This window comes from Triturus cristatus, chromosome 1_2 (genome assembly GCF_964204655.1).
Source record: "Triturus cristatus chromosome 1_2, aTriCri1.1, whole genome shotgun sequence".
Classification (NCBI taxonomy): domain Eukaryota; kingdom Metazoa; phylum Chordata; class Amphibia; order Caudata; family Salamandridae; genus Triturus; species Triturus cristatus.
In genome coordinates, this window is record NC_140580.1 from 124669344 (window position 1) to 124695077 (window position 25734).

The 25734-nt window shown below is 50.6% G+C and overlaps 1 protein-coding gene across 1 annotated transcript in view; it reads right to left on the minus strand.

Annotated features, from left to right (window-relative positions):
• The window catches only part of LOC146866934 (lysine-specific demethylase 5B-like), a 455791-nt gene that overhangs the window by 414547 nt on the left and 15510 nt on the right, over positions 1–25734 (minus strand). The window contains exons 2-3 of the mRNA XM_085603266.1: positions 22469–22619; positions 21834–21948 (exon numbers count right to left, since the gene is read on the minus strand). The gene's annotated coding sequence lies outside the window, so the exon portion shown is untranslated. The remainder of the gene's footprint in view (positions 1–21833; positions 21949–22468; positions 22620–25734) is intronic.

Here is a 25734-nt window from a genome sequence, read left to right on the forward strand (position 1 = left end):
GTAAGTAGCATATTCGGTTCGAGGCATGTGGGCTGCTGAATTCATATCTGTGCATAGATTATATAGCAGTCCCTCCATTAGCGGCGGCTGCCCGTGTCAGCTGCAGCAGTCTGAAAAAGGGTCTTAAGAACAGCCTGTCCTACAGCTGCCTGCTGTTTTGAATGTACATCTACACAGTAGTGTTTAGTAAATGTATGTATAGTGGACCATGTGGCTGCTCTACATATTTCCTCTAAAGGAATGTTCCCAAGGAAAGCCATGGACGCCCCTAACTTGCGTGTTGAGTGGGCTCTTGGAGGAATCGTTAATGTGCGTTTAGCTTTTTCATAGCAAATTTGAATACATTTAACGATCCATCTGGCTATCCCTGCTTTGGAAATGGCGTTGCCCTTGTGTTGTGGAGAAAAGGCAACGAACAGTTGTTTTGTTTTCCTAAAATCCTTTGTTCTGTCTATATAGTACATGAGGGCCCTCTTTACATCTAGTGTATGGAGCATTCTCTCTGCGACATTTTCTGGATTTGGAAAGAAAACAGGCAGTTCAATAGTCTGATTCATGTGGAACTGCGATATCACTTTAGGCATTAATTTGGGGTTGGTACGTAGTACAACTCTGTTTGCGTGAACCTGTATGAATAGCCTTGAATGGTTAGTGCCTGGAGTTCACCAGCTCTTCTCAATGAAGTGATTGCCACTAAGAAAGCTACTTTCCAGGTGAGGAATTGAATCTCACATGAATGTAGAGGTTCAAAAGGTGGACCCATCAATCTGGTGAGGACCACATTCAGGTTCCACACCGGTGCCGGTGGGTGTGTTGGAGGAATCACTCTTTTGAGTCCCTCTAAGAAGGCTTTGATGGCAGGCACTCTGAATAAAGAGAGGTGCCGCCTGTTCTGAAGATAGGCCGCTAGTGCGGTTAGATGTATACGGATGGAGCTGTATGCCAGATTGCATCGGTATAAGTGTAACAGGTAACAGATGATGTTCTGAACGGATGCATCCAGCGGATTAATGTCATTGTCTTTACAGTAAATGACAAATCTTTTCCATTTAGCCGCATAGCAAGCTCTGGTCGTGGGTCTCCTGGCCTCCTTGATGATATCCATACATTCTGGAGGAAGGTTCAGGTAGCCAAACTCTAAGACTTCAGGAGCCAGATCGCCAGGTTCAGCTGTTGCGGATCTGGGTGCTATATTTCGCCATGGTTGTGTGTTAAAAGTTTGGGTGTTAGCCGCAGTCTTTGAGGGGGCACCACGGAAAGTTCTAGTAACGTGGTGTACCATGGCTGGCGTGCCCACATTGGAGCAACCAGGATGAGTGTCATTGAGTGTTGCCTTAGTTTGCATGCCACTAACGGTATTAATGGCGCTGGGGGAAAAGCGTACGCAAATCTGCCTGGCCAGTTCATCCATATCGCATTGCCCTGCGACTGTGGATGCGGGAACCTGGCGGCAAAGCTTTGGCATTTTGCGTTTTCCCTTGTGGCGAATAGGTCTATCTCTGGATGACCCCACTGCTGGAAGTATGGTTGGAGTACTGATGGATGTAGCTCCCACTCGTGCATTTGGTGGCTGTATCTGCTGAGCAGATCCGCCATTTGGTTGTCCTTGCCCGGGAGGTGTTCTGCCATGAGGAACATGTTCCTTTGAATGGCCCACTTCCACATGCTCTGAGCCAGATGAGACAACTGTGGAGTGTGTGTTCCTCCCTGCTTCTGTATGTAGTACATGGCAGTCATGTTGTCCGTCCGGATCAACACGACTTTGTTGCACAAGTGTACTTTGAATGCCTTCATTGCCAGGAAGATTGCCATCAGTTCCAGAAGGTTGATGTGCATATTCTGTTGCTGTGTCGTCCATAGTCCCTGCACTGTGTAATTGAGTACATGAGCTCCCCATCCCTGGAGAGACGCGTCCGCCGTCAGGATTATTTGTGGAACAGGCTCTTGCACCGGTCGGCCCTTGCAAAGGTTTTGTGGATTCCACCAATGCAGAGAGTTGTATGCCCGACCGCTCACCAATACTAGGTCTTTCAACTGTCCTTGAGTCGGATTCCATTGACGTGCCAAGCACTCCTGAAGCGGGCGCATATGTAGTCTCGCGTGCGGGACTATGAAGATGCAGGAGGTCATCATGCCTATCAACTGCATGAACACTCGCGCTGGAAGGGAGTGTTGAGGTCGGAACTTTTTTATCAGCAGTTGCATGCTGTTGATCCTCATTAAATTTGGCTGAGCTGTGGCTGCCAGAGTGTCCATGGTCGCGCCCAGGTACTGCCGTACGTGGGCGGGTGGAAGATGTGACTTTGGATAATTTAGTGAGAATCCCAGACTGTGAAGAAGGTGAATGGTGTGGGATATGTGGCTGGCACACTGCTGGGCTGACTTTGCCTGAACAAGCCAGTCGTCCAGGTAAGGGAAGACGTGAATGTGCTGTCTCCTTAAGTGTGCAGCCACTGTCGCTAGGCACTTGGTAAAGACTCTGGGCGCCGTTGTTACTCCGAAAGGGAGGACTTTGAACTGATAATGCTGATCCTGAAGAGTGAACCTGAGATATTTTCTGTGTGCTGGGTGTATGGGTATGTGGAAATACGCATCCTTCAAATCCAGTGTTGCTATGAAGTCTCCCTGACTGAGTAACGGCAGAACCTGCTGGAGGGTGAGCATATGAAAATGCTCTGACAGAATGTATTGGTTGAGAGGTCTGAGGTCCAGTATAGGTCTGAGAGACCCGTCCTTTTTTGGGATCAAGAAGTACAGAGAGTACACCCCTGACCCTTGTTGTTCTACAGGAACGAGCTCTATGGCTCCTTTCTGCAGCATACTTAGTACTTCCTGCTGCAATAATGTTAAGTGCTCTGCGGACATAGGACGGTGTCTTGGTGGTATGTTGGGTGGATTGGATGTTAATTCCAGACAATAACCGTACTGGACAATTTCTCTGACCCACCTGTCTGTGGTGATGGATCTCCAGACTGGCAGGAACTGTTGGAGTCTCTCCCCGACCGGTGTTATGTGGTCGGGGGGCAGTGACAAGACGTCACTGTTTGTTATTGGCGGAGGACCTGGTGTTGTTGTGTCCTCGTCCTCTGCCTTTGGTGCTGGATCCACGATATCCACCCCTATTGTTCTTATTATAGGTACTCTGGGTACCTCCTTTACTGTACTGCTGCTGGGACCCCTGACCTCTAGCTGCTCCTCTATTCCCGGGGCGACGAAAGGAGCCACTCCGAAACTGCTGCGACTGTAGAGCCCCCATAGATTTCGCAGTTTCAGTGTCCTTTTTAATCTTTTCCAGTATAGCGTCAACCTCGGGGCCAAATAAAAAGTCTGGGTTGACTGGTTGATTCAAGATATTATTTTGAATCTCTGGTTTGAAACCTGATATTCTCAGCCATGCGTGCCTCCTCAACATCACAGTAGTGTTGATTGCCCTTGCTGCAGTGTCAGCTGCATCTAGTGCGCATTTGATGGACGCATTTGTAATGAGTTGTCCCTCTCTGATGAGGAGCTCCGCTCCATCTTTGTAGTCATCTGGTAGGTGTCCTAGCAGTGTTTCTAGAGTGTCATAGTGTGACCTGTCGTATCGGGCCAGGAGTGCCTGAGTGTTGGCAATGCGCCAGATGTTTGCTGCTTGTGCTGCTATCCTTTTTCCTGATGTTTCTAGCACTTTGGACTCCTTGTCCGGAGGAGGAGCATCACCGGTAGTCTGCAAGTTAGCTCTCTTGCGAGCATTAGAGACTACCATGGAGTCCAAAGGCAATTGACCCTTAATGTACATGGGGTCTCCTGGGGCTGGTTTGAATTTTTTCTCTATTCTCGGGTTCAATACCCGTGCTCTGGTTGTCTCCTTAAAGATGTCCGTAGCATGTTTAATAACCCCTTTTAACATTGGTAGAGTCTTGACCGTTCTTTCTGATGTGGAGAACGTGTCTGTTAGACCTGTCTGCTTCTGAGAGTCCCCTCACACCATGATTTATTCTGTTCCCCCGTGCCTCCTAAAATTTGTCGCTTTTTATTTGTCTACCAGGACCTTTTTGTGTGTTGTCCCATGGGGCTAGATGCTCCTTGACGCTCAGTTGCTCACCAAGTTCCTGGCACCTATGTACAAGGCGCCTGACGGAACCGGTGGCATTACACACTGAGGTTGTCAACCCTAAAATGGTGGACACCATTGTCCCCTATGAGAGTGACTCCCATTGGAGTCCTTCTGACCTCTGACCCTTTGGAGGTTTTGGCGCACTCTGTGTAACCTGCAAACCTGACAGGAATCCCCTCAGAAGTTACAAGTACACAAAATGGCTGCCTTAGGAAGCCCGTATGGTGGCTCCTAATGACCAAAAAGACACCTTGGAAGGGCCATGTCATTGACACAGCCAGGGAAGGTTCTAGAACCTTCTGGCTCGTGCTGGCACCCCAGGGCACTGGCTATAAAAGGCCCAGTCCCTGGCGGCCATGATGAGAAAAAGTGGAGAAGAGAAGAAACATAGAAGAGGACTTGACACCAGATTGACACCTGCCCTGTTCCCCACCCCCGAGGTAGCTGATAGCGCAGGCCGAAGTACAGCCGAGGTTGTTGGCGTGGACCCTGACTGGCGTTCCAGTCAGAAGCGCGAGCAGTGACCTCTCGCCTTCAGCGCCTGGCCAGCGAGTGCCCAATTGCCCCTCAGAGACTTTGGCCATAGTTAGAGCCTCACCGCCTCCCCCAGTGGTGAGATCGCGACTGCGACCCTTGACAGGGCCCCTTCAACTTAAGTGCCTCCTGGCGGGCGTTCGGACGTCTCCGAACCCACCGCCGTCGAAGCGCTGATCGTGGACAGAAGGTGAGGTGCTGCGCTGGGGCGGGGAAAGGCTGGCCTTCATTTGGGCGAGAGTACCGTCTCTGCCCTGCCCGAGTGACTTGGGGACTGTTGTTGTGGGCGGGAGCCCCCCCGTGAGTGAGATCGGAGGGAGGATCGCGGAGCCCCTGGAACCCCCCTTCGCCCTTGGGAGAAGGGCCATACTGACTGGAGCGCTTACTGGCGCAGCTAAAGTGAGGTGGGACCGTCTCTTCCCCTGAAGTTGCCGCATTGTTCCGGGACTGAGGTGCGGCTCCAATTTTGAACTGTGCGCGCAGGTAGTTTGACCCCTCCGGCAGCCCATTCGACGGTCTGAGGACTCGTGAACTGAAGCCGCCTTCGGAAACCCCGCCTGCGTTGACAGAGGCGCACAGACTCCTCCGGCCGCAGTAGTATTAAACCGGCTGGCCGCGGAGTGTAATTGCCGTAGTCATTGTATGTCTTTATCTTCCAGATACACGCGCAATATGCTTTAAGTGCAACTAAAGGATTATCACGAGTATCTTGTGCCCAGAGAGCCCCAACCCGTGAACACTTCAAAAACTGTAAGAGCGCGCATTCCGCATTAAATGGCAATCTAAATGTGTTTACCCTGAAAGTGATTAATTGGTGGCAGCGATACCAGTATGACCCTGAGATATTTATGTGAAACGATCGGTATCTAACTTGCTATGCAACTGTGATGTTTTGCTGATATTTATTCCAGTCATTGCTGATATTTATTCCAAATGTATTGAATCCTGATATTTATCCAGTATATTTATTTATTAGAGTCCAACCATTTATTCCTACGCAACCAGTACACAGCTAATCAAACCCATGTAAGAAAGGTGAATGTGATTAACTAATTGAACTTCTTCCAACCCAGAGAACTTTTATATAAACGAAACGTATTTTTCTATAACAGTGGTGTGGTGTCCTTTTTATGTGGTGTGCAGGGAGTTATTATTTGGTCATAGCCGGCTTAACACAACAGCCTTCTACCGCCTTGTCACTCGAGCCAAGCTACCCCCCTTTGTGCTGGGCTTGCCCATCGCAGGTCCAACATAAAATTGGTGGCAGCGGTTGGGATTACGAGCCGTGCTGTTGTGAACCTCATAATAATTCAGCGTGCATCACAGGTACACACCCGGAGTATTCTCCCAGCGGCCTTCTAATTCTGTGATTTTGTTTTTTTAAATTCTTTCCTGGAGGTGGGTGGAGGTGATCCTCAGAGAAAGTTCCCATCTTCATAACCTACTTCGGGGTGGTGGTCCACCCTTTCAACTGACAAAAATGGAATTCAAAATGTCAGAGCTGGAGACCTATACTGTGGCACAGCTCAGGGAGTTCTGTCAGGAAAGGGGAGTGTTCGTTAGGCGAGGAGCCAAGAGAGAGGAGCTCCGTACTAGTCTGCGAGCCTGGGTGGAAGCACACACGGAGGGAACGGTAGAGGAGGAGGAATCAGACAGGGAAATTGTCAGGGAGATGATTACAGAATGTCCCCTGGGGGTGGGTGCGATGTCTATCAGCCCCAAGGTAGCCCCACGGGAGGGCAGTAGTGTGTCATCAAGAGGGTTATCAGAAACCGAGTTAGCCGACAGGAGAGAGGAAAGACAGTTAAGGTGGGAGTTGGCCAAGCTGGAGATGGAAGGGAGGAGGATGGAACATGAGTTCAAGTTACGAGAACTCGACCTCAAGACCATTAACAATACTCCGGGGGGTGTCGAGTCCAAGGAAATTGCCAGGGAGCCCAGGCCCCATTTACCAAAGGACGTAGTCGCCAGTTATTCCGCTGGGGACGACATAGCCAAGTGGCTGGCAGCCTATGAGGTCTCCTTAAGAGCCCATGGGATCCATGAGAAGCACTGGGGTGGTGGATTATACCGGTACATGCCTCCGACAGGAAGGGATGCCCTATTGGCCCTAGACCGGGAGGAACAGGTAGACTACCCCGCCATGAAGGTGGCGCTCATTAGGAAGTTTGGGTTGACCCCGGAGAAATACCGGCAAAGGTTTAGGGGTAGCCACAAGCTGAGCTCACAAAATTGGGTTGACTTCCTGGATTTTGCCAAGAAAGCCCTGGAAGGGTGGGTCCAAGGTAGTGAGGTGGAGGACTATCAAGGGTTGTATGACTTAATCCTCAAGGAGCATCTACTCGAGAAATGCCTTCCCGAGCTGAGGCAACACCTGGTAGACAGCAAACTTACTTGCCCCCGTAAGCTTGCTGAGGAGGCGGACATTTGGGCAAGTACCCGAGTGTCCACGAAGGGGACTGGAGGAGATTCTCAGAAGTCCGGACAGGGCGCTCCCCTAAGGAAAGAGGGGGGAGATAACAAGAAACAGGAGTTCTCCAAAGGCCCCCAAAATAACTTTAAGGGGAAAAACACCTTTTCCAACTCTAAGGCTAACCCGCAGAAGAACCCTAACCCTGGCCAGAGTCAGCAGCCAAGGGTTGTCCAGTGCTTTGAGTGCGGTGGTATTGGACATTACAAAGGAGACCCGAAATGCCCAAAGAGACCACCCCCTCCCGCTGGAGGAAAGGCCCCGGGAGTCGCTAGTGTAGCGCTCGGGGAGGAGATGCCCTTAAGTGAGGGAAGGGAGTGGGCGGGAGTCACCTTAGTGACCCTGGGTGATCGGGAGATAGTTCCAAAGATCCAGGTGCCCTCGAATACTACCAAGTATGGGCAGTGGGTCACCATCAATGGCCATAGAGGGGAAGCTCTGAGAGATACAGGAGCCAGTATGACTATGGTAAGGAGTCAACTGGTGTCCTCGGAGCAGGTGGTTCCGGGCGTACTTCATCCAGCCGCACTGGCTGACGGCAGAATGGGCCACTATCCTGTGGCCGAGGTTCCCTTTGAGTGGGGAGGGGTTGCAGGTCCACTTCGAGTCGCCGTAAGCCCCGCCGTGCCAGTCGATTGTTTGCTGGGCAATGATATGGAGCACAATGCTTGGAAGGAGGTGGAATACCGGACCCATTCGGAGATGCTGGGTACACCTGATTGGGCCTGTGTGAGTACCAGGTCGGCAACTGCTCGGGAGGAGAAGTCGCAGGGGTCGGAGTCTGGAACAATGGCCCACCCCGTAGCGGCTGATGAGGGAGCATGCCGAGGACAGGAGGAGCCTGCCTCGACGTCCGTGCCCCGTGAGACGGATAGGCCACCTACGGAGGTGGACCCTGAGTCCACGGAGGAGGACATGGTTCCGTTGGAGAACTTACCTATCCCCGCTGATTGGCGAGTGGAGGGAGGTCCGTCCAGGGAGGAACTGAGCAGGGGACAAAGGGAATGTCCCACCCTCAAGGGTCTGAGGCAACAGGCTGAAGCCCAAGCAGCGGGTAACGAGTCTGGGAACTATTGTATTTACTGGGAGGATGGCCTCCTCTACAGTGAACCCAGGGTGCCAGTGCATGGATTGTCACGGGCCCTGGTAGTCCCACAGTGTTACCGAGCCTTCCTGTTAGAGTTGGCTCATGAGATTCCCTTGGCAGAACACTTGGGTCAGGACAAGACCTTTGCCAGGCTTGTCTCCCACTTTTATTGGCCTCGAATGAGGGTGGCGTCCGACGCATATTGTCGGTCGTGTGTGTCATGCCAAGCCAGTGGGAAAACAGGGACGAAGCTGAAGGCTCTCCTGGAACCACTTCCCGTCGTTGGCACCCCCTTTGAAAGGGTGGGCATCGACATTGCTGGGCCCTTAGATCCACCGACAACATCCGGTCACAGGTTTATCCTGGTACTGGTGGATCATGCCACAAGGTATCCAGAGGCAATTCCTCTGAGAACCATCACTGCACCGGTGGTGGCAAAGGCCCTGATGGAGATCTTTACCCGAGTGGGTTTCCCCAAGGAAGTTGTGTCTGATAGGGGGACCAACTTCATGTCAGCATACATGCGGGCAATGTGGAAGGAGTGTGGAGTGACCTACCGGTTCACCACTCCTTATCACCCACAGGCCAATGGCCTTGTGGAAAGGTTCAACAAGACGTTGAAGGGTATGATCAGAAGTCTACCCGAAAGCCTGCGGAGGAAATGGGACGTCCTCCTACCCTGCTTACTTTTTTCCTACAGGGAAGTGCCACAGAAGGGAGTGGGCTTTAGCCCCTTCGAGCTTCTGTATGGGCACCCTGTACGTGGACCTCTCAGCCTGGTGAGGGACTCATGGGAAAAGTCTCCCCGGAAAGTTCCCCAGGACGTGGTGAGCTATATGCTGGCCTTCCGGAGCCAAATGGCTAAGTTGTGGAAGCAAGCTTCTGACAACTTGGAAGCCAGCCAGGCAGTGATGAAAGCGTGGTATGACCACAACGCTCACCCAGTGGAGCTGGAGCCTGGACAGAAGGTGTGGGTGATGGAACCGGGAGAGCTAAGCGCTCTTCAGGACCGTTGGACAGGCCCATGTGAGGTATTGGAAAAGATGGGCAAGTCTACCTACCTGGTGGACGTCAAGACCCCACGGCATCCACGTCGGGTGCTGCATGCCAATCGCCTCAAGCCCCACTATGAGAGGCCCGAAGTCATGTTGATCCTGGTGACTGATGGATCGGAGGAAGAGGACACTGAGCCTCTCCCCGACCTGTTGGCGTCTCAAGAAAAGGATGGGTCATTGGAGGGAGTGAAACTCTCACCATCCCTAACTCCGGAGCAGCAGGAGGAATGCCGCCAGGTCCTGGGGTCATTCTCTCCTCTGTTCTCCCTTGTCCCGGGTAAGACCCATCTGTGTGTTCATGACGTGGACACCGGCGACAGCCCACCTGTGAAGTCTAAGTCTTACAGGCTGTCGGACAAGGTGAAGGCCAGCATCCGAAGTGAAGTAGCTAAGATGCTGGAGCTCGGAGTTATTGAACCTTCAAATAGCCCTTGGTCTAGCCCGGTGGTTTTAGTTCCTAAAGCTGCACCACCTGGCACCACGCCAGAATTGCGATTCTGCGTGGACTATCGAGGACTTAATTCGGTCACGAAGACCGATGCTCATCCGATCCCTCGGGCAGATGAACTAATTGACCGGTTGGGAGCTGCCCAATATCTGAGTACCATTGACCTCACAGCAGGGTACTGGCAGATTCCTATGACTGGTGGAGCGAGGGAAAGGTCAGCCTTCTCCACACCTGATGGACACTACCAGTTCTGTGTGATGCCCTTTGGGCTCAAGAACGCTCCTGCAACCTTCCAGCGGCTGGTGAACATGATCCTCACTGGGAAGGAATCCTTCTCTGCTGCTTACCTTGACGACATTGCTGTCTTCAGTAGCAGTTGGGAGGATCACTTGCAGCACCTGCAAGACGTTCTCCAGGCCCTGGAACAAGCTGGTCTGACGATCAAGGCCAGCAAGTGTCAGATTGGGCAGGGGTCGGTGGTGTACTTGGGTCACTTGGTGGGCCGGGGAACGGTGCAACCCCTTCAGGCAAAGATTGAGGCAATCGTGGCCTGGGAACCCCCCAAGACCCAGACTGAGGTCCGAGCCTTCCTGGGCCTCACAGGTTACTACAGACGGTTCGTGAAGGGGTATGGCACTATCGTGGCTCCCCTTACTGAACTCACGGCCAAGAAGCAACCCAGGAGAGTCATCTGGACCGAGGCTTGCCAACGAGCCTTCGACACTCTGAAACAGGCATTGTGCAACGCTCCAGTTTTGAAGGCTCCAGACTTCTCGAAGGAATTCATTGTCCAGACAGATGCATCCGACATTGGCATTGGGGCGGTGCTATCGCAACTCAATGAAGAGGGTCTGGATCAGCCCGTGATCTTCCTGTCACGGAGACTACTTCCCCGGGAACAGAGATGGAGTACCATTGAGCGGGAAGCCTTTGCGGTGGTCTGGGCACTGAAGTAGCTGCGACCATACCTGTTTGGTTCGCACTTCCTGGTTCAGACAGACCACCGACCCCTTCGTTGGCTCATGCAGATGAAGGGGGAAAACCCAAAACTGTTGAGGTGGTCTATCTCCCTACAGGGAATGGACTTTCGGGTGGAACATCGGCCCGGAGCTGCCACGCCAATGCAGACGGTCTCTCCAGGTATTTCCGCCTTAGTGTTGAGGACTCCCAAGGGGTTGGGTAGCTCTCCCCCCCTTCAGCTGGGGGGGGACGCGTGTTAGACCTGTCTGCTTCTGAGAGTCCCCTCACACCATGATTTATTTTGTTCCCCCGTGCCTCCTAAAATTTGACGCTTTTTATTTGTCTACCAGGACCTTTTTGTGTGTTGTCCCATGGGGCTAGATGCTCCTTGACGCTCAGTTGCTCACCAAGTTCCTGGCACCTATGTACAAGGCGCCTGACGGAACCGGTGGCATTACACACTGAGGTTGTCAACCCTAAAATGGTGGACACCATTGTCCCCTATGAGAGTGACTCCCATTGGAGTCCTTCTGACCTCTGACCCTTTGGAGGTTTTGGCGCACTCTGTGTAACCTGCAAACCTGACAGGAATCCCCTCAGAAGTTACAAGTACACAAAATGGCTGCCTTAGGAAGCCCAGTATGGTGGCTCCTAATGACCAAAAAGACACCTTGGAAGGGCCATGTCATTGACACAGCCAGGGAAGGTTCTAGAACCTTCTGGCTTGTGCTGGCACCCCAGGGCACTGGCTATAAAAGGCCCAGTCCCTGGCGGCCATGATGAGAAAAAGTGGAGAAGAGAAGAAACATAGAAGAGGACTTGACACCAGATTGACACCTGCCCTGTTCCCCCCCCCCCCCGAGGCAGCTGATAGCGCAGGCCGAAGTACAGCCGAGGTTGTTGGCGTGGACCCTGACTGGCGTTCCAGTTAGAAGCGCGAGTAGTGACCTCTCGCCTTCAGCGCCTGGCCAGCGAGTGCCCAATTGCCCCTCAGAGACTTTGGCCATAGTTAGAGCCTCCCCGCCTCCCCCAGTGGTGAGATCACGACTGCGACCCTTGACAGGGCCCCTTCAACTTAAGTGCCTCCTGGCGGGCGTTCGGACGTCTCCAAGCCCACCGCCGTCGAAGCGCTGATCGTGGACAGAAGGTGAGGTGCTGCGCTGGGGCGGGGAAAGGCTGGCCTTCATTTGGGCGAGAGTACCGTCTCTGCCCTGCCCGAGTGACTTGGGGACTGTTGTTGTGGGCGGGAGCCCCCCCGTGAGTGAGATCGGAGGGAGGATCGCGGAGCCCCTGGAACCCCCCTTCGCCCTTGGGAGAAGGGCCATACTGACTGGAGCGCTTACTGGCGCAGCTAAAGTGAGGTGGGACCGTCTCTTCCCCTGAAGTTGCCGCATTGTTCCGGGACTGAGGTGCGGCTCCAATTTTGAACTGTGCGCGCAGGTAGTTTGACCCCTCCGGCAGCCCGTTCGACGGTCTGAGGACTCGTGAACTGAAGCCGCCTTCGGAGACCCCGCCTGCGTTGACAGAGGCGCACAGACTCCTCCGGCCGCAGTAGTATTAAACCGGCTGGCCGCGGAGTGTAATTGCCGTAGTCATTGTATGTCTTTATCTTCCAGATACACACGCAATATGCTTTAAGTGCAACTAAAGGATTATCACGAGTATCTTGTGCCCAGAGAGCCCGAACCCGTGAACACTTCAAAAACTGTAAGAGCGCGCATTCCGCATTAAATGGCAATCTAAATGTGTTTACCCTGAAAGTGATTAATTGGTGGCAGCGATACCAGTATGACCCTGAGATATTTATGTGAAACGATCGGTATCTAACTTGCTATGCAACTGTGATGTTTTGCTGATATTTATTCCAGTCATTGCTGATATTTATTCCAAATGTATTGAATCCTGATATTTATCCAGTATATTTATTTATTAGAGTCCAACCATTTATTCCTACGCAACCAGTACACAGCTAATCAAACCCATGTAAGAAAGGTGAATGTGATTAACTAATTGAACTTCTTCCAACCCAGAGAACTTTTATATAAACGAAACGTATTTTTCTATAACAGTGGTGTGGTGTCCTTCTTTTTATGTGGTGTGCAGGGAGTTATTATTTGGTCATAGCCGGCTTAACACAACAGCCTTCTACCGCCTTGTCACTCGAGCCAAGCTACCCCCCTTTGTGCTGGGCTTGCCCATCGCAGGTCCAACAGTGTCCACCAAGAAATCCTCCTCCACAGAGTCAGAATGAAGTTCCACTCCGTGATTGGCAGCCGCTCTTTCAATTAGGGCGTTAAAAGCAGCAGTATCTTCAGTGGGAGATGGTTTTATATTATAAAGATGAGTGTCAGGAGCATTTTGTGGGTCTCCTGGGTCATTAGGGTCTCCCCATGCTTGATCCTGGTCTTGCTGTTGTTCATCAGGGTCTTTATCCACAGGATAAGTGGTATCATCCTCAGTATAGCCCTCTCCAGCATCCGCCTCCGAGTGTGTGGGAAAAAAGGATGGTGGTGCCTGATCATATGTGTGGTAAGGTTCTACAAGCACTGGTGTCGAACCTGACGCCATTTTCCTTTTTAGTGGAATTTTGTATGAGTCCAAAGCCTTTTCTGGAACAATTCTCCGCTTGCGGAACAACAGCCTACCAGTGTCGGCGTCGATAAACTGGTCTTGTGAGTCCTCGACATTGGTTCTTTCCGTGGGCACTGTACGTGGTTGTTCGATACTCTTCCTAAGTTCGAACATCTTCGGTGTCCCCGGCGGTGGCAATCCAAACTTGATCGGTGCCGGCGCCGAGTGAGCCTTGGCGACCTTGTGCGGTTCGGGACCCGTTTTCGGTTCGAGAGTGGCCCGTTCCCTGATGCGCTTCAGGGACTCTGACACCTGTTGCAACGTGAATGCTGACGGTGCTTTTGAACCGACAGGCTCTTTGGAGACAGGACTCGACGCGGTCTCCCGTTTCTTTCCAGTCTTCGGGTCTTCGATCCGAAGTTTGGGATCGACGCCTTGTTGATCCGGTATTTTGGCAGTCTCAGCACTCTTCGGTGTTGATGTAGTCGGATCGACCACCTTGACCTTGGTTGTTGGTGCCCCAACCTTCGGTGCCATAGGCCGCTGCGTCTTCCCGGGACCGAGGGCCTTCTTCTGTTTCTCGGTGCCGAAGTCCTTTTTTGGTTTCTCGGTACCGAAGTCCTTCTTTCTTTGGTCGGTTCCGACGTCCTTCTTCTGTGTCGACGGATTGGAAGGTTTCGATGCCTTCGATCCGACCTGAACCAGTTGCACTTTCGGTTGCGATTTGACCGGTGCTGGTTTTGGTTTCGATTTCACGGAATCGACTCCAGTCCTTTTCGATATTTCCGGCTTTTTTGAAATGTTCGAAGCCGGGCCTTCAGGCGGGGCTGTAGAACGATCTGACCGATCTTGGGTAAGGCCCGCAGGCGATCCCTCGACCTGAGCCTTATCAAGACTATCTCCCTCGGCCTCCGCATCGACGGATTGGCCTAGCTCCTCGCCTGAGCTATCCTCCTCGGCCCCAAGGGCCTCTTCGTCGTCTCCTACCTCGTCGACGACGTCTTCGTCCTCAAAGATCTCCTCATCATCGTCGTCATATTGGGAGTCATGCTCCGAAGCATGGCTCTATTCTATCTCTTCGACGCTCTCGACTTCTTCATCCTCGGTGCTGAATATGTTAACCGGGTTAGGCGCCGATTGTTTGGCCTCCAATCTAGCCGCCCGTCTATTCCGAAGGGTCTTCTTCGACCGGAACCGGGCGCAGGCCATACACCTGGACTCATCATGATCCGGTGATAAACATTTGTTACACACCGGATGGACATCGACGTGTGGATATTTTGCGTGACATATAGGACATCTATTGAAGGGAGTCCTCGATTCCATCTTCGAAAGTTGATCGATGGTCGGACCGAAACTCGGTCCGAGAAGGGTGAATGAGTCCAAGAACAAGTATAATAATCTATCGATACCGAACGCAAACAATACCGATGATATCTAAAGGCTTTTGGCCTTAAATAAAGTTTTCCTAACTTGAGCTAAGATAAGCACATCCGAACCCAATGGCGGAAAAAACAATCTGAGGATGGAGAGGATGCCCATGCGCACTGTAGTCCAGGGGAGGAGCCACCTATCTCGTGATACTTCGAAGACTCTTGCAGGACAACAATGTGCAATCATCCGGACCCAACACTAGGCGGCGATCTATGCACAGATATGAATTCAGCAGCCCACATGCCTCGAACACTGAGACTCTATGCTCAAATGTGTGCCTCTCCGAATTGCAATGATTTATACTGGTTTTCCACGTTATCAGCAGAAAAACAGTATAGTTCTTGAATACAGTATCCTTGCAACCATGCAGGAGACACAAATGATATACTCTGTGTAAGTATGCATTGGTTATTGACTGATACTGGAGGCTTAAACTAAAAGGTGTTCAGTTCATTAATAGAAAGGACAATCAGTCAGAAAGAAAACAACCTGTCCATTCAGAGTCATTAAATGAGACTAGAACTTGCAAATGGATAAGGCCTGTGTTAAGCTGCTGAAGTTTCTGCCATAGGTTTGGTGCTCACTAGATTCTGTGTTAGTTTCCTTTCAACCAGAATGCAGAAAGGAATATGCTACTTACCAGTATGCATCTGTTCTTGGCATGTAGAGCTGCAGATCTACACACTTGTGCATATATCGCCATCTGGTGTTGGGCCCGGATGTTTGCAGTTTGTTTTTCCTCTTGGAAAGACTTTGGAAGTCACGAGGTTGATGACTCCTCTTTTGGATCGTATTGCGCATGGGCTTCGGCTCCATCCTCAGATTGTTTTTCGCCAACAGGGAAAGATGGAGCGTAGTAGTAACAGTGAAGATACCCATGTGTGTGCTATCTAAATAAGATAAACTGGGACAGATACAGGTAGCCAGGGAGGCGGGTGGGCGTGTGTAGATCTGCAGCTCTACATGCCAAGAACAGATGCATACTGGTAAGTAGCATATTCCGTTCGAGGCATATGAGCTGCAGATTACACACTTGTGCATACATTATATAGCAGTACCCACCGTTAGCGGCAACCACCCGTATCTGTTGCAGTGGTTTGAAATAATGTTTTGAGTACAGCCTAGCCCACACTAGCTTGTTGCTTAGTTTGCACATCTGCACAATAGTGTTTGGTGAAAGTGTGCGGTGTTGACCATGTAGCTGCTTTGCAGATATCATCTAATGGGATGTTCCCTAAGAATGCCATGGAAGCCCCTATTTTTCGTGTAGAATGGGCTTTCGGGGGAATGGATAGCGTTCGCTTTGCTTTATGGTAGCAGATTTGAATGCATTTTACAATCCACCTAGCTATCCCCGATTTTGAGATGGGGTTACCTTTGTGTGGTGGAGAGAAAGAAACAAACAGTTGTTTGGTCTTACGAAAAGGCTGTGTTCTCTGAATGTAGTAGAGTAAGGCTCGTTTCACATCCAGTGTGTGAAGAGCCCTTTCTGCAACGGTCTGTGGTTGCGAGAAAAATACTGGTAGTTCTACTGTTTGGTTTAGGTGAAAGGGAGAAATGACTTTAGGGAGGAATATTGGGTTGGTACGGAGAACAACTTTGTTATGGTGCATTTGGAGAAAAGGTTCTTGAATGGTAAGTGCTTGTATCTCACTGACCCGTCTAAGGGAAGTGATGGCTACAAGAAAGGCGGTTTTCCATGTTAGGAACTGTAATTCGAATTGATGGAGAGGTTCGAAGGGAGGCCCCATTAGCCTTGTGAGAACGATATTTAAGTTCCACACAGGTGAGGGTGGCACTCTGGGGGGAATTATTCTTTTAAGGCCTTCCATGAAGGCTTTAATGGCAGGTACTCTGAAGAGTGAAAGATGTTGCCTGTTTTGTAAGTAAGCTGCAATAGCTCCGAGGTGTAGTCGAATGGACGTATAGGCTAGATTGCACCTTTGTAGGTGGAGTAAGTAGCCTATTATGTGTTGAATGGACACGTCCAGTGGAATTATGGTGTTGTTGTGGCAATAAACAACAAAACGTTTCCACTTGGCGGCGTAGCACGCTCTAGTGGTAGGTCTCCTAGCTTCTCTGATGACGTTCATACAGTCAGGGGGAAGATTTAGGTACCCGAATTCTAAGATTTCAGGAGCCAGATCGCAAGGTTAAGCTGCGCTGGGTCCGTGTGCCTGATCTCTCCATGGTTCTGGGTTAAGAGGTGTGGAGAGAGGTGTAGTTTTTGGTGCGGCACTACAGATAGTTCCAGCAGTGTGGTATACCACAGTTGCTTGGCCCACGTTGGAGCTACTAGGATTAGTGTGAGGGAGTGTTGTTGTAGTTTGCGCACCACTAGTGGAATGAGTGGCAGAGGCGGAAAAGCGTACGCAAATTTGCCTGACCAGTTCATCCATATCGCATTCCCTTTGGACAATGGGTGTGGGTATCTGGCGGCGAAGGTTGGGCATTTGGCGTTTTCGTGGGTGGCGAAGAGGTCAATCTGTGGATGCCCCCACATTTGAAAGTATGGGTGAAGAACTTGCGGGTGAAGCTCCCACTCGTGGATCTGTTGTGTCTGTCTGCTGAGCAGATCTGCCACTGTGTTTTGGACTCCTGGGACATGCTGAGCTAGGAGAAAGATTTTCTGGGGTATCGCCCATCTCCATATGCTCTGTGCTAGGTGAGAGAGCTGTGGAGAGTGTGTGCCGCCTTGTTTTTGGATATAATACATGGCTGTCATGTTGTCTGTCCGGATCAGGACTGCCTTGCCTGAAATTTGAGTTTGAAAAGATTTTAGGGCTAAGAAGATTGCTAGTAACTCCAGATGGTTGAAATGGAGTAACTTTTGTTGAGGTGTCCACTTGCCCTGTGTGGTGAGATGTAGTAGATGAGGTCCCCAGCCGGAGAGCGATGCGTCCGTTGTCAGTACTATTTGAGGAACCGGGTCCAGGAACGGTCGACCTTTGGAAATGTTTGTGGTGTTCCACCACTGCAGAGAGCGATGGGTGCGACCGTCTACCAACACCAGATCTGTTAATTGACCCTGGGCCTGGTTCCATTGGCGTGCTAAGCACTCATGGAGAGGACGCATCTGGAGTCTTGCGTGAGGCACTATGAAAATGCAAGAGGCCATCATCCCTATTAGTTGCATAAACACTCGAGCTGGAAGGGAGTGTTGTAGTGCGAATTTTCCACGTAGAGCTTGACTGCTTGCAATCCTGGCCAGATTGGGGTAAGCTAGTGCTCTTGAGGTGTCTATGGTGGCACCGAGGTATTGTTTTATGTGGGATGGTTGGAGATGGGACTTCTGGTGGTTTACTGTGAAGCCCAGCTGGTGGAGTAATTGAATGGTGATAGATGTGTGTTGAACACACTGATTGTACGACCCGGCTTTTATCAGCCAGTCGTCCAAGTATGGGAAGATGTGGATGTGTTGTCTTCGTAAATGTGCTGCTACCACTGCTAGGCACTTGGTGAATACCCTTGGCGCTGTTGTGACCCAGAACGGGAGCACCTTGAATTGGAAGTGTTGTCCGTCCACTACAAATCTGAGGTACTTGCGGTGAACTTTGTGCACTGGAATGTGAAAATACGTGTCTTTTAGATCTAGGGTGGTCAAGAAGTCGTTTTGGGAGAGGAGCGGAAGTACCTGCTGAAGCGTTACCATATGGAAATGGTCGGAGTGTATGTATGTGTTTAGGGGCCAGAGATCTAGGATGGGCCGTAGAGTCTCGTCCCTTTTTGGTATGAGAAAATATAGGGAGTAGACTCCCATGTTTTGTTGGTTGGTAGGAACGGGTTCTAATGCTTGTTTTTGTAGGAGGGAGACTACCTCCTGCTTTAGGAGTATCAAATGTTCTTGTGACATTGGGTGCTGTCTGGGTGGAATGTTTGGGGGGGTAGATATGAGTTCTAGGCAGTAGCATGATTGAATTATTTGTGTCACCCATTTGTCTGAGGTGATGGTAGCCCAGACGGGAAGGAAATGTTGGAGTCTGCCCCCGACCGGAGTGGAGGGGTTTGGGGGGGAAGTCATTGGGTAGGCGTTGTGGCAGAGCGGGAGTGGTTTGCTTTGCCTCTGCCTTTATTATTGTTACCCCTATAGCCGCCTCTTTGATAACCCCTCGTGAAGGTGGACTGAGTTGGGGATTTGTACGAAGTGGACGCGGTATCTGAAGAGTAGCCTCTAGATGTACTGCGAAAGAAAGAGCGGCGAAAAGGAGCGTCTAGGAGGGTGTGACTGTAGGGCTCCCATGGACTTCGCCGTATCTGTATCCTTCTTCATTTTTTCTAGGGCCTCATCTACCTTTGGGCCAAATAGATGTTCCTGGTCAAAGGGATGGTTAAGGATGGAGGCTTGTACCTCCGGTTTAAACCCTGATATTCTCAGCCAAGCATGGCGACGCAGGAGGACGCTTGTATTGATGGCCCTGGAAGCTGTGTCTGCTGCATCTAAGGCACAGCGTATAGAGGTGTTTGTAATGGTTTTACCCTCTTGAATTAGTTCGTTGGCCCTAGCTTTATATTTCTCAGGGAGGTGGTGCATTATGCTCTCTAACTCGTCAAAATGTGCCCTGTCATATCTGGCCAATAGCGCTTGAGTATTGGCGATACGCCACATATTGGCTGCTTGTGACGCAGTGCATTTCCCTGATGCATCCAGTAGCTTCGACTCTTTGTCAGGTGGTGGTGCTTCACCTGATGCCTGGGAATTTGCCCTTTTACGTGCAGTGGATACCACTAGAGAGTCTAGTGGCGCTGGCCCTCTGATGTAGGAGGGATCTGTGGGGACAGCTTTGTATTTTTTTCTCGATGCGCGGGTTAATGACCCTGGCTCTAACTGGGTCCTTAAAAACCTCTACCACTCCTTTAAGCATAGGTAATATGGAGGTAGACCTATGTGTGGTGTCGAACGTCTCAAGGAGGAAGTCTTCCTCCACGGGGTCGGTATGTAAATCTACCCCGTGATAGTGTGCTGCCCTTTGCAGTAGGTGGTGGAACCCCAATGAGTCTTCTGGTGGAGATGGCCTGGAGGGGTAAAGGTAATCTTGTGGGACGTTGGGGATATCAGGCATATTGTAGTCGTCCCATGGGTCTGGGGATCCTGAAGGAGTGGGGTCCCCTGTGGGTAGGTCCTGTGGGACATCCCCTATCATCATATGGGTCCCCGTGATCATCATCTTGTGGAGAAGGGGTGGGAGAACGATGAGGTTGGGGTGGAGAAGGCGGAGGGGGTGGAGGTGGAGAAGGTGGAGGAGGTGGAGAAGGTGGAGGAGGTGGAGGAGGTGGGGAAGGTATTCTGAATGGGGAGGTAGCAGAGTCCTTCCTCTTTGGAGGCGGAGGTGGAGCAGGCTTCTCCAAATGTCTCTTCTTGGAAGAAAGAGTCAAATGTCCAGTTTTTGGATCCCTGGTGAGTGTTTTTTGCAAGGGATCCAGTGTAAATAAGTCCGGTGAGGCTGGTCTGTCCGTCGGTGCCGAAGGAATCGGTGCCGCTGGCTTTTTAGGCTTTTCCGTGCCGGTTTGTTGTTTGGAACCTGGTTTTGGAACCTCCGGACGCTTGGTCGGCGCCGAGATGGATTTCGGCCTCGAAGTGTCGGTGCTGGTGGCCTTGTGTGCTTTGGTCGGCACCGAGGGTGTTGTCGGTGCCAAAGAACTGAGTTTCGACCCCGAGTGCTTCGGTGCGGAGCTCGGTGTCGATATGGAGTTTGGCTTCTTTTTCGGCACCGAAGCGTGTTTATCGGTACCAGGAGTAGGCTGGCTCGAGCCCGAGCCGCCGGAAGGCTTGCTTGGCTTCTTCACCGGGCCCGAAGGTGGGGTGTTGGAAGCAGTGTCCTTGGTCTTACCTAGGCCCGGAGGCAAAGGTGTGACCGGAGCCTTTTTCGGTGCCGCCAGGAGGGGGGGGGGTGGGGGGGGGGGCAAATCAGTACTCACGACCCTCTGCGGCGGGGTGATGTCCTCCACATCTGAGTCGTCGGCCTCGGAAGCGCTGACGAGGCCCTCTTCTGTGTACTGCTCTGGAGCGTCGATGCCTTCTCCGAAGATGTCGTCCGGAATCGTCGTCGAGGAGTGCGCCATAGTTCTTCTGGCTCTTCGGTCCCGAATAGACTTTTTGGACCGGAAGGACTTACACACCGGACAGTCTCGAGCCTCGTGTTCAGGGGAGAGGCAGAGATTGCACACCTCGTGGAGATCGGTGTGGGGGAATTTGGACCCACATCGAGGGCACTTTGTAAATGGAGTCCTTTCCATTTGCCAGGACCGAAGTTTGGAGAGGCCGAAGGCCACCGTCGACGACTGGAACTGAAGGTCCGTGCCGATGAGAAGGCGCGTCGAGTGGGGGAGATTGCGATCGACACAATACCGCGGTTTAAGGTGAGGATTGCGCGTCGACCGTCGAACTGGAAGCTGTTCTGAGCCGGAGCGCGAAGATCACATCCGAGCCAGATGGCGGAAAAAGAACAATCTGAGGATGGAGCCGAAGCCCATGCGCAATACGATCCAAAGGAGGAGTCACCGACCTCGTGACTTCCAAAGACTTTCCAAGAGGAAAAACAAACTGCAAACATCCGGGCCCAACACCAGATGGCGATCTATGCACAAGTGTGTAATCTGCAGCTCATATGCCTCGAACATATAATTTTCAAATGAATCACACTGGGAGCATTGAGGGCTTAGCATTGGCATCACAGTGAGTTGTGCAGACTCCTCATAGGGTGGACAGAAAATGATTTGTGTAGATGTTTTTCCGAACTATACATGGCACAATAAGGTCTCATTATACGGATCTACAAAATGTTCCATGCTGCACAAGTCTTTTAGCAAACAAGGTGGCGTTTACCTTCCATTGGTGTCAACCGCACATGTGGTATTCGGAACAGTTAAGCTTGAAGTGATTTTGGGTTTACTCTATAAAACTGCAACAACAATATGGGGCGATTCTGGTAACACCTATGTGCACATAAAAAAAGCCAAGGACAACAGGCAAGGCTTATGTTAACGGTGTTTTAAATTAATTTGTTGTCATGGTAACCAGGTTTTGTATTTTATAACCACCACTGGAGGACTTTAATTTGCATGATAGATTGTGAGGCCTTGTGGTCTTGAAAGTTAAGAGCATTGAGGAAAAGAACCTCTTAAAAGTAAAAACAATGAGTCAATAGTCAACCCCAATTTCCAAATTAAAATGACAGTACCTTAAGCAATGGTGTCTGACTGATGACACATGGGAGGGCATAAAGCTGTTTCACGAAACTCCGCAGCTCATTCAGAGTTAAAAGGCTTTGAGATTTACCACCACCTGATCGATACCTAAAAAGAACAAGGAAAAACTTAGCAAGAACATCGGCAGGCCAATCACAAACTGGGAGCTTGTAAAAGTCTGCACTGGTCAAACGATTATTAACCCCTTCCCTGCTCATGACGGAACCGTTCCGTCATGAGCCACGGTTGGCGTGTGCTCATGACGGAACGGTTCCGTCATGACACTCCCGTTGGCGGCCGCTCCGCCTGCGCGGCGCTGTTTCCCCGCCTGTGCGGGGGGACAACGCAAATGGGCGGAGTCATGACGGAACCGTTCCGTCATGAGCACAGCTCAACTGTGGCTCATGACGGAGCGGCTCCGTCATGAGCACAGGCCCACCGCGCTGCCCCCCTGCCCCCCCCAGCGCTGCAGCGGAATGTCCGCAGCAGCGAAGGGGTTAAACCATCAAGGGAAGAAGCAAAAACAATCACATTTTTTTTTAAACTATGAAATTAGCTGCTGCGTAACAGTCAGACAATTCAACAATTTCACCATTAGGCTGGGAAACAAACTGAAAAAGAATGTTACCTGGTCTGCCTTTTGCCTTTTAGAAGCAGTTGCGCCACTGATGCACATTTGTCTGCATCCTGGGTAACTAAACGCAGGCGGCGTAAAAGGTCGTTGTCAGGAAAATGCTTTATTTCCGATTCTTCTATTAAGTCCTTGAAAGCAGAAAGATCTAGTTGGAGAAAAAAAACAATTATGTCATTTCTAAATGTGTGTTTAGTACACTGAGTTAAGGCAGCTAATAATCCCTTTACTTCTTACTCTCAGAGGAAGATTTGCAGTTCCATGTCAGTCAATGTTTACAAGGATGACCCTTTGGCCAAATAAATAAATAAATAAATGAAAAGGATACTTCCCATGTCGGAGTACTTTTGAAGTTTAAAGAATTACCTAGATTCACATGCTGTGCATTATTTCATCTAGTGGTCAGGTCTGAAATTGTATTTTAGTCTTGTTTCTCTCTCTTTTTTTTTTTTGCATAGGCATCGTCCACCCTTTGGTGTCATTTCCATCCCTCTATGACATCAGACGTATGCCCCGGAAACCCTAGCGACTACTTTGAGTTTTTGGTTTCCCTTTTGTTGTGTTCTTTTTTTTATGCCTCTTCTTTGCAAATTCACCTCCTTCTGGGGAGGCATGTAAATGGTATGTGAATCCATAAAATTCTTAAAAATAAAAAACTACCCCTACTGTTAAGATGCCTTTTTGTTTTGCAGCAAGAATATTTTTTGGATTCACATGTGAAAAATGCCTCTTTTTTAAGGGTCTCCTCTGAGTTAACTGATGCTGCTAGTTTTTCGACTGAACTCAATGCCGGTGCCCGGACCCTAAACTGTATTTCGAATAGACTGTATCAAATTGGAAATGGCTAACTTACCTGTAAGTCCCTAGTAAATGTTACCTAGGTACCCAGGACATGTAGGTTACAAGGGTGGGTACCTAAGGGCTTGCAACAATGGTTGGGCCACCTTGGCCACCTCCCAACTAAAACAGATCCCCAAGTAAAACAGGTCCCACACTGCAGACTGGTAGAGCAATTGTGTACCTGTTAGCCCAACTTTGCCACTGAAAGCAAAGGCAAAGTCACAACTTCCCCTGTACATCTGTGTAAGTCACCCCTCTGGCCGGCCTGCCAAGTCCTAAAGAGAGGGTGCAACATATGACACAGGCAGGACATTTACTCTGCATGTCCTGACAGTACAACACACAAACCCACTGTTTTTACTGTGGAAAGATATGGTCGCCCAATTTGCGAGTACACTATTACATGCTGACCCCCTAGCTGTGCTAACTGCAATACAGTGCCTCATCAGACATGGTTAGCCCCCACTTTTTGCCTGGAATTTGATGTGGTTTTGATTGTAGTGCACAGGGTCCCTGCCAACCAGGTCCCCTTAAGCCAGTGTTTCTTTCCTACAAACGATTTCACAACTGGCCCTTCAGGCTGGTACCAAATACTCCTGTGTTCAGAGAAGCAATCGTGGTGCTGGGGAACTAGAGTTGTCGAGTTTCCAGCCCATGGACTCTCTATGGCTTCCATGGCACTTACAATATCTAAGAATGACCTTAAATAGTGTAGGGGCATATCTGCTCATGCCTGTGGTACAGTGCACCCTGCCTTTGGGCTGGAAGGCCTGCTAGAGGGGTGACTTACCTATACCTTAGGCAGTGCAAGTTGGTATAGCAGTGCCATGTCAACTGTGTTCTTTTTGTTTGCACCAGTCCATGCATGTTGCAGTGGCAGTCTGCATGGCCTAGGTGAGGGGTCCCTCTTCAGTCCAAATGCCCTAGGTAACCAGGTACCATTTTCTATACTTACAGGGGCCTGAAGGGCCAATGGGCACCTTACTTGGGGTGACTAAATCCTCTATTATGCCACCCTCCTATGGGAGGGGGACATAGACCTAGCCCTGAATGGAGGGGTCCTTAATCTTCAAGATGGCGGGGACTGATAGTTGTGCTTCACCTCGCTTCCCCAATCTTAAGGGTTGGGTTGGCAGAGGTGGGCACACCTATTCTTTAGAATTTTTCCTGCCGGTTTTCCCGCCCAAAGTGGGGGTGTAAACCAGGGGCTGCCATCAACTGCTAGCTGCAAAAAGAACTGTTGATGGACAGAATGCAGAACAATGTCATACATTCACCCCAGTACAGAGATCTGGGCCTAAATCCATCGTTGTTTTGCTCACCATGCCATTCCAGTTTGGACCCAGTCATATACAAATCAGTCTTGACCCTAGGATTTCAGGAGCCAGATCGCAAGGTTGAGCTGAGCTGAGCTGAGCTGGGTCCGGGTGCCTGATCTCTCCTGATCTCTCCATGATTCTGGGTTAGGAGGCATGGTGAGAGGTGTAGCTTTTGGTGTGGTACTACCGAGAGTTCCAGCAGCGTGGTGTACCACGGTTGTCTGGTCCATGTTGGAGCTACTAGGATCAGCATGAGGGAATGCTGTTGTAGCTTTCGCACCACTAATGGAATTAGTGGGAGAGGTGGAAAAGCGTACGCAAATTTGCCTGACCAGTTCATCCATATCGCATTTCCTTTGGACAATGGGTGTGGGTATCTGGCGGCGAAGCTTGGGCATTTTTTGCTTTCGTGGGTGGCGAATAGGTCTATTTGTGGATGCCCCCACGTTTGAAAGAACGGGCAAAGAACCTGCGGGTGAAGTTCCCACTCGTGGAACTGTTGCGTCTGTCTGCTGAGCAGATCTGCCATGGTGTTTTGGACTCCTGGGACATGTTGGGCTAGGAGAAAGATTTTGTGTGGAATTGCCCATCTCCATATGCTCTGTGCTAGTTGAGAGAGCTGTGGAGAGTGTGTGCCGCCTTGTTTTTTAATGTAATACATGGCCGTCATGTTGTCTGTGCGAATGAGGACTGCTTTGCCTGAAATCTGTGTCTGAAAAGATTTTAGGGCTAGAAACATTGCTAGTAACTCCAGATGGTTGATATGGAGTAACTTTTGTTGCAGCGTCCATGTGCCCTGCACTGTGAGGTGTAATAGATGAGCTCCCCAGCCGGAGAGCGATGCGTCTGTTGTTAGTATTATTTGTGGAACCGGGTCCAGGAACGGTCGACCTTTGGAAAGGTTTGTGGTGTTCCACCACTGCAGAGAGCGATGGGTGCGACCGTCTACCAACACCAGATCTGTCAGTTGCCCCTGGGCCTGGTTCCATTGGCGCGCTAAGCACTCTTGGAGTGGACGCATCTGGAGTCTTGCGTGGGGCACTATGAAAATGCAAGAGGCCATCATCCCTAACAGTTGCATAAACACTCTTGCTGGAAGGTAGA